Consider the following 6971-nt stretch of genomic DNA (forward strand, 5'->3'; position numbering starts at 1 on the left):
CCCCGTCCCCTCCCCCGCGGCGCAGTGGCTGCACCCACATTAAAGAAATTTGGGGACGTCCCGGCCTCCTCCTTGGGGGGGGCAGTGCCGGGGACCGTGTGACATCACCCACCAGTACGGACTGGGAAAAATCCCAGTACAACCTGGATCCCTGATCCCCTCCCAGTACAGACTGGGATACTTCCCAGTACAGACTGGATCCTCTGATACCCTCCCAGTACAGACTGGGACCCCTCCCACTACAAACTCGGTGCCCTGATACCCTCCCAGTACAGCCTGGGCTCGGTGCCAGTACAAACTGGATCCCCTGACTCTCCCCCAGTACAGACTGGGCCCCCTCCCAGTACAAACTTGATCCTCTCATCCCCTCCCAGTGCAGATTTGTCCCCCTCCCAGTACAAACTGTGTGCCCCGATCCCCTCCCAGTACAAACTGGGTCCCCAATTCCCTCCCAGTACAGACTGGGCCCCCTCCCAGTACCACCTGGTCCCCTGACTGCCTCCCAGTACAAATTGGGCCCCCTCCCAGTACCAACTGGATCCCCTGACGTCCTTCCCAGTAGAGAATAGGCCCTCTCCCAGTACAAACTGGATCCCCCGATCCCCTCCCAGGACAGATTGGGCCCACTCCCAGTACAGATTGGATCCCCCAATCCCCTCCCAGTAGAGACTGGTCCCCCTCCCAGTACAAACTGGATCCCCAGTTCCCTCCCAGTACAGAGTGGGCCCCCTCCCAGTACAGACTGGATCCCCTGATGTCCTTCCCAGTACAGACTGGGCCCTGTCCCACTACAAAGTGGAAACCCTGACCCCCTCCCAGTACAGCCTGGGCCCCCTCCCAGTACAAACTGGAGCCCCTGACCCAGTCGGGGTGCGGGCGTCCCCGCCGGCGCTGGGTTCGGGGCCGTGGTCGCCCTCCCGCCCGGATCGCTGTGGCCACCGGGTTCCCCCCGCCTCCCGCACCGCGAAGCCCCCGGAGGCCCCTCGTCCCCGGGCGCTCCTGGCGTTCCCGCGCCGTCGCAGCTCGGCCGGCAAAGGCCCGTCAGCGGCCCCGGAGCGGCCAAAGCCCGCTGGTGCGGCGCGGCTCGGCCGGGGGGCTGGCCCTACAGCCTGGCGCACCCCCGCCGCGGAAACCGGGGGCTTCCAGGTTTGCTCCTGGACGAGGGGGCGGCACCAAGAGGCCCTTTTGCGTGTTGGGTCGCGCAGGGGTCGGGCGATGCTGCAACGGGCCGGCACGTGCTTTCTTCCCACGGCGCTCTCCTTGGGAAGCTGGCGGCTCACGGCTTGGGCGGGCGTGGTCTGGAGAGTTGTGATGAACGGAGTGGAGGCCGGTTGGCGGGCGGTCACGAGCGGTGTTCCCCAGGGCTCTGTTCTGGGGCCAGCCTTGGTTAATCTCTTTATCGATGATCTGGATGAGGGGATCGAGTGCACCCTCAGTAAGTTTGCAGGTGACACCAAGCTGGGCGGGAGTGTCGATCTGCTGGAGGGCGGGATGGCCCTGCAGAGGGACCTGGCCAGGCTGGATCGATGGGCCGTGGCCAACTGTGTGAGGTTCAACAAGGCCAAGTGCCGGGTCCTGCACTTGGGGCACAACAACCCCATGCAGCGCTGCAGGCTTGGGGAGGAGTGGCTGGAAAGCTGCCTGGCCGAAAAGGATCTGGGGGTGTTGGTCGACAGCGGCTGAACATGAGCCAGCAGTGTGCCCAGGTGGCCAAGAAGGCCCCAATGCTGAGTACAGGGGGACAATCACTTCCCTGCTCCTGCTGGCCACACTGTTCCTGACACAAGCCAGGATGCTGTTGGCCACCTTGGCCACCTGGGCACACTGCTGGCTCATGTTCGTCACTCTTGGGGTGGTTAACACTAGTGGCCCATTACCCCTTGGGCCCATTATCCTTGGTGGCTTAACCGTGGGTAACCATCACTTCTTGGACCTATCACCCTTAGGATGGTTCAACGTTTGGGGGCTCATCACCCCTTGGGCCCACCACTTTTAGGGTGGTTAACCCTGGTGGCCCATCAGCCTCGGGGTTTATTGCACCTGGGGTGGTGAAGCCTGGTTTCCCATCACCTCTTGGGCCCATTACCCTTGAGGTGTTTAACCATGGGGGCCCACCAACCCTTGGGCTAATCACCTTTTAGGTTGTTAACTCTGGGCCCCCACTGCCCTGGGTTCCACCACTCTTGGTGTGGTTCACCTCAGGGGATATCGCCCTTGGGGTGCTTAACCCTGGGGACCCAACACCATTTCGGCCTATGACTTTTAGGTTGGTTAACCAGGTGCGCCAGTCATCTCACCAGCCCATCACCCATGGGTTGATTAACACTGAGGACTTATCAGCCCTAGGCCCCATTATCCTCTGGGTTATTAACCCCTGTGACCACCATCTTTGGGGTGGTTAACCCTGGGGGTCCATCATCCTTGTTGTCATTAACCTTGGGGGCCCATCAATGCATGGACCCATCACTGTTGGGTTACTTAACCCTCGGGTTCCCATCACCTCTTTGCCCTCATCACCCTTAAGGTGGCAAAACCCAGGTGGCCATGACCCCAGCGGCCCATAACCCTTGGAGTGGTTAACCCTGGGGACCCATCATCCCTTGGGCCCATCAGCCTTGGGGTGGTTAACTCTTGGGGCCATCAGCCAGGGTACTCATCACCCTTAGGGTGGTTTACTAGGAGGCACAGCACACACAGGGCTTTTAACCTTGGAGGCCCATCACCATGGGGGTCTATCACCCAAGGGGTGGTCAACTTGCTTTCCAATCACCTCTTGGGTCTATCACCCTTTGGGTTGTCAACCCCAACCAACCCCAGGGGGCAATCACCCACGGAGTTCTTAACCCTGGGAGCCCATCACATCTTTGGCACATTACCCTTGGAGTGGTTAACCCTGGGGGCCCATCAGTGAGGGGGGCCATCACCCTTGGCTTGGTTAACCTTGAGACCCATCAGTGGCAAGGACAGGACAAGGGGCACAGGGCACAAACCTAGACACAGCTTGGCCTGGGAGGACACTTTTTTTACCGTGGGGGTGACTGAGGCTCCTTGGGGAGCTTCTGGGGTCTCTAACTGTGGAAGGATAAAAGGCCACCTGGATGTGGCTACGGTGGTCTCCCTGGCACTTGCCTGAGCCTCCCAGCACCCCTTGAAGGGCCATGCTTCCCCACAGGGCCTCCTGGGGGCCTTCCTGAGCACCCCAGGACCCAGTGAAGTTCCCTGCAGCCCCCCCAGAGACCCTCCTGCCCCCTCCTGCCCTAGGACCACAGCTGACCCGCCCAGGCACTCTCCCAAGCCCCTCCCCCCCACCCCCGACCCCATGAAGGTCTCTGCTCCACCCTGGGGACCCACAGGGGCTTTCCCGGGAGGGGGACAGCAGGTGACACAGTGGGGGCTCAGCATCTCCCCCAGGCCAGTGCATGGAGGCGGTGGGCAGCATCGCGCAGCTGCCCACGGTGCTCAAGGCAGCAGTGCAGCCCAGGTGGGACAGACGCCAGCCCCCCCCGCAGCCCCCAGCACCCAGCAGCAATGGTCCCCGTCAAATCACTGTCCCCACCATGCAGCACCCCCCTGGTACAGAGGTCCTCCCAGCATCTGCCGGCTGCCAGCAGGGACACTGGAGACATTGGGGTCATTGGTGTCACCGGGGTGACCAGTGACACTGGGGGGCACTGGGCTGTGGCTGTCCAGCAGAGAGCACTTTGTGGGCACCAGTGACACCAGTGACCCGCTGAGTCCCTCCCAGTGTCCTCACCAACCCCTCCCAGTGCTCCCAGTGACCCCACAGAACCCTCCCAGTACCCCCTCACCGGTGCCAGGTGTCCCTGAAGAAGGGCCAGGCGGCAGCATTGTCACCCATGGCCACCCCGGCACCCTCCACGTAGTCCCATGCAAGGGGCAGGACCCGCAGCAGCTCGGCCCCCCAGCGCTCTGGGCCACCCCCCCGAGCCCCCAAAGCGGGCCACTGCCAGAGCGCCGAGGTACCCTGTGGGGACAGGGGTTTCAGGGGCGCCCCAGTGTCCCCTCCTCCCCTGTCCCCCAAGGCCTGACACCCACCAGTGGGGGGTTGGTGGGTCATGCGTCCACTCTCGATGCTCACCTGGATCAGCATCAGCAGCTCCCAGGCATGCGGGTACCTGCAGTGGCATCAGCCCTGTCCCTGTCCTCCAATGCCCCCTCCCTGTGCCCCTATCCCCAGCCTCGTCCCTATCCCCACCATGCCACCCTTGTCCCCACCGTCCTTATCCCTGTTGTCCCCATCGCCCCAGCCCTGCCACCTCCACGTCCCCCTCTCATCTGCCCTGTGACCCCTATGTCCCCTCCTCCCTATTGCTGTCCTCTGTCCCTAGGGCTCCCTGTCCCCACTCCCCCAGCTCAGACATCCCCGCCCCCCCCCCATCCCCACTGGTCCCGGCCTCCCAGCACCAGCACCAGCACCAGCACCAGCACCAGCACCAGCACATCCCCAATCCACGGTCCTTGTCCTCTCCAGCTCCAACACCCGCCATGTCCCCATTCTCCTCTGTGCCCCCATTCCCCCACCTTTTACACCCACCATGTCCCTGTTACCCCATTCCCCAGCACCCCATGTCCCCTTCCCTCCAGCTCTGACACCCCCATGTCCCTATCCCCCAAGCTCTGACACCCCCGTGTCCCCATCCCTATGTCCTCCCCATCCCCCCTTGTCCCTGTCTCCCCATGTCCCCACCCCCCCCAGGTCTGACAGCCTTGTGTCCCCAGCCCTGTCCCCTCCGTGTCCCTCTCCCTTCCAGCTCTGACACCCCTGTGTCTCCAGCCCCGACACCCTCCTGTCCCCATCCCTCCAGCTCTGACACTCCCATATCCCCATCCCTATCCTGTCCCTGTGCCCCCAGCTCTGATACCTCCATCCCTCCCGTCCCCGTGTGACCCCCCATGTCCCCATCCCCCCCCCCCCCCTTTCCTGTGTCCCTGGCCCTACCTGAGGCCGATGGCCAGGCTACGCATGGCAGCCCCACAGCCAGTGCCGGTGGGGTTGAAGGGGATGCGATAGCCCTCGGGCTCCCCAGGCCACAGCTGTGAGGTGCCTGGGGGGGTCGGGGGCGTGAGACCCCCTGACACCCTCTGACTCCCCCCAGACCCTCGGACCCCACTCACCCAGCATGCTGGTGGGCCCCGGCTTGGGGCCTCCATGTCACCCATGGCAGCCACGTAGCGGCGAGCCAGCTCCTGCAGGAGGGGTTCCCCCTCCAGGCCTGGGGGGGGCGGGTACTGAAGATCCCCCTTGGGTCACCCAAACTGGAGGGGAGGGAAAGGCCCCATGCACCCCTCAAAACTCAAAGGGAAGATGACACCCCCCATGGACTCCCAAAAGTGGTGGGAAAAGGGGACACAGCCCATGGAGCCCCCAAAACTAAAGCAAAAGGGTGACACCCCCCCATGGATGCCTCAGTTCTGAAGGGAAAAGGGGACACCACCCATGGGTGCCAACACTGGAGGGGAAGGGTGACATCCCCCACGCACACCCCCAACAGGAGGGGAAGTGGGACAGCATCCAAAACCACCCCAAAAGTCAAGAGAAATGGGCAATCTTCCTGAGCACCCCAAATCGGGTGGGCAAGGGATAACCACCCCCTCTGGGCCCCCAAAATTGGGAGGGGGAAATGAGCTCTCCCCCAACACCCAGCATAGGAGGAAAGGGAACACAAATTCCCACAAACTGTGGGGAAAAATAGGACACACACCCCCTCCGAGGGGAAATGGGGACACCCCCCAATTTCTTTTTTGGGGGGGAAATAGGGAGCCTCCCTGGAGGTCCTAAAAGGGGGGGTGGAATCAGGATGCCCCCAAACCCCCTACAGGGCTGGCTGGGGACCCCAAAAGCCCCTCCCAGGGACCCTCCAGCCTGGGTCAGGTGTATAACAGGGACCCCTGAACCCCCTCAGAAACCCCCCCAGGCAGCTCAGAGTTATAACAGGGACCCCAAAACCTCCCCAGAGACCCCCCCGTACAGCCCAGGGGCACAAAGGGGACCCCCAACACCACCCCAGACCCCCACCAAGCAGCCCAAGGCATACAACAGGGACCTCCAACCCCCGCCCCAGGGAACCCGCATGCAGCCCAGGGGTGTAATAGGGACACCCCACCCCCCTGGAACACTCCGCTGTGGGCCCTGGGGTACAATGGGGACGCCATCCCCTGGGGACCCTCCCCTGCGTCTGTGGGGTGCAATGGAGACCCCTGCGGCCCCCGCTCCCCAACCTGTGGCCAGGCCCTCAGCAGTCGCGAGGTGGAGGACGGTGTCATCACTGACAGGCCACTCGGGGGGCTCAAGGGTGATGGCCTCCAGCCCCCCAGCTCAGCCAGCTCGGCGTGGATCTGGGGTCCCGAGGTGCAATACTCCCAGCGGCCCCCCCGGTACCCAAGCGCGTCCCCCACCCCGCTCAGCACCATGGCCGCTTCATAAGCTTCCACCGAGGGCACCCTGGGGGAAACAGCGGGGCTTCAGGGGGGAGCCAGCGGTGGGGGGTATGCCGGGACCCCCAGAGGCACTCACGTCTCCTCCATTGCGGTAGCAGCTGCGGAAGCCCATCAGGCCCGGGGCATGGGGCCAGCGCTGGCCAGGGGCCCTTAAGGAGGATGAGGACACCCCAGGGGATGGGGGTGGGGATGGGGGCACTGTCCCCATGGCGATGGGGATGAGTGGTGAGGAACCCCAGGGCCTCTGTCCCTGGGGGGTGGCAGGGAGGGAAAAGGCTCCAGGGGGGCCCAAAAGGCACTGGGAGGGGACTGGGGGGCTCCAGGGAGCACCCAGAGGGGCATGGAGGGACATGGATGGGGGCATAGCCAAAGAAGGCTGGGGGACACCCAAGAGGGAGACAGGGGACACCGAAAGGGGCCTGAGGGCTACCCAAAGGGGCATGGAGGCACATGGGAGGGGCATCCAAAGGGGCACACGGGCGGCACCCAAAAGGGCTGGGGGGTACCCAAAG

At 63.7% G+C, this 6971-nt stretch overlaps 1 pseudogene; it reads right to left on the reverse strand.

Annotated features, from left to right (window-relative positions):
- Positions 1 to 3395: 3395 nt before the first annotated feature.
- LOC142595790 (ADP-ribosylhydrolase ARH1-like) lies at positions 3396 to 6546 on the reverse strand (annotated as a pseudogene).
- Between the last annotated feature and the right edge of the window lie 425 nt (positions 6547 to 6971).

This window comes from Pelecanus crispus, chromosome 23 (genome assembly GCF_030463565.1).
Source record: "Pelecanus crispus isolate bPelCri1 chromosome 23, bPelCri1.pri, whole genome shotgun sequence".
Classification (NCBI taxonomy): domain Eukaryota; kingdom Metazoa; phylum Chordata; class Aves; order Pelecaniformes; family Pelecanidae; genus Pelecanus; species Pelecanus crispus.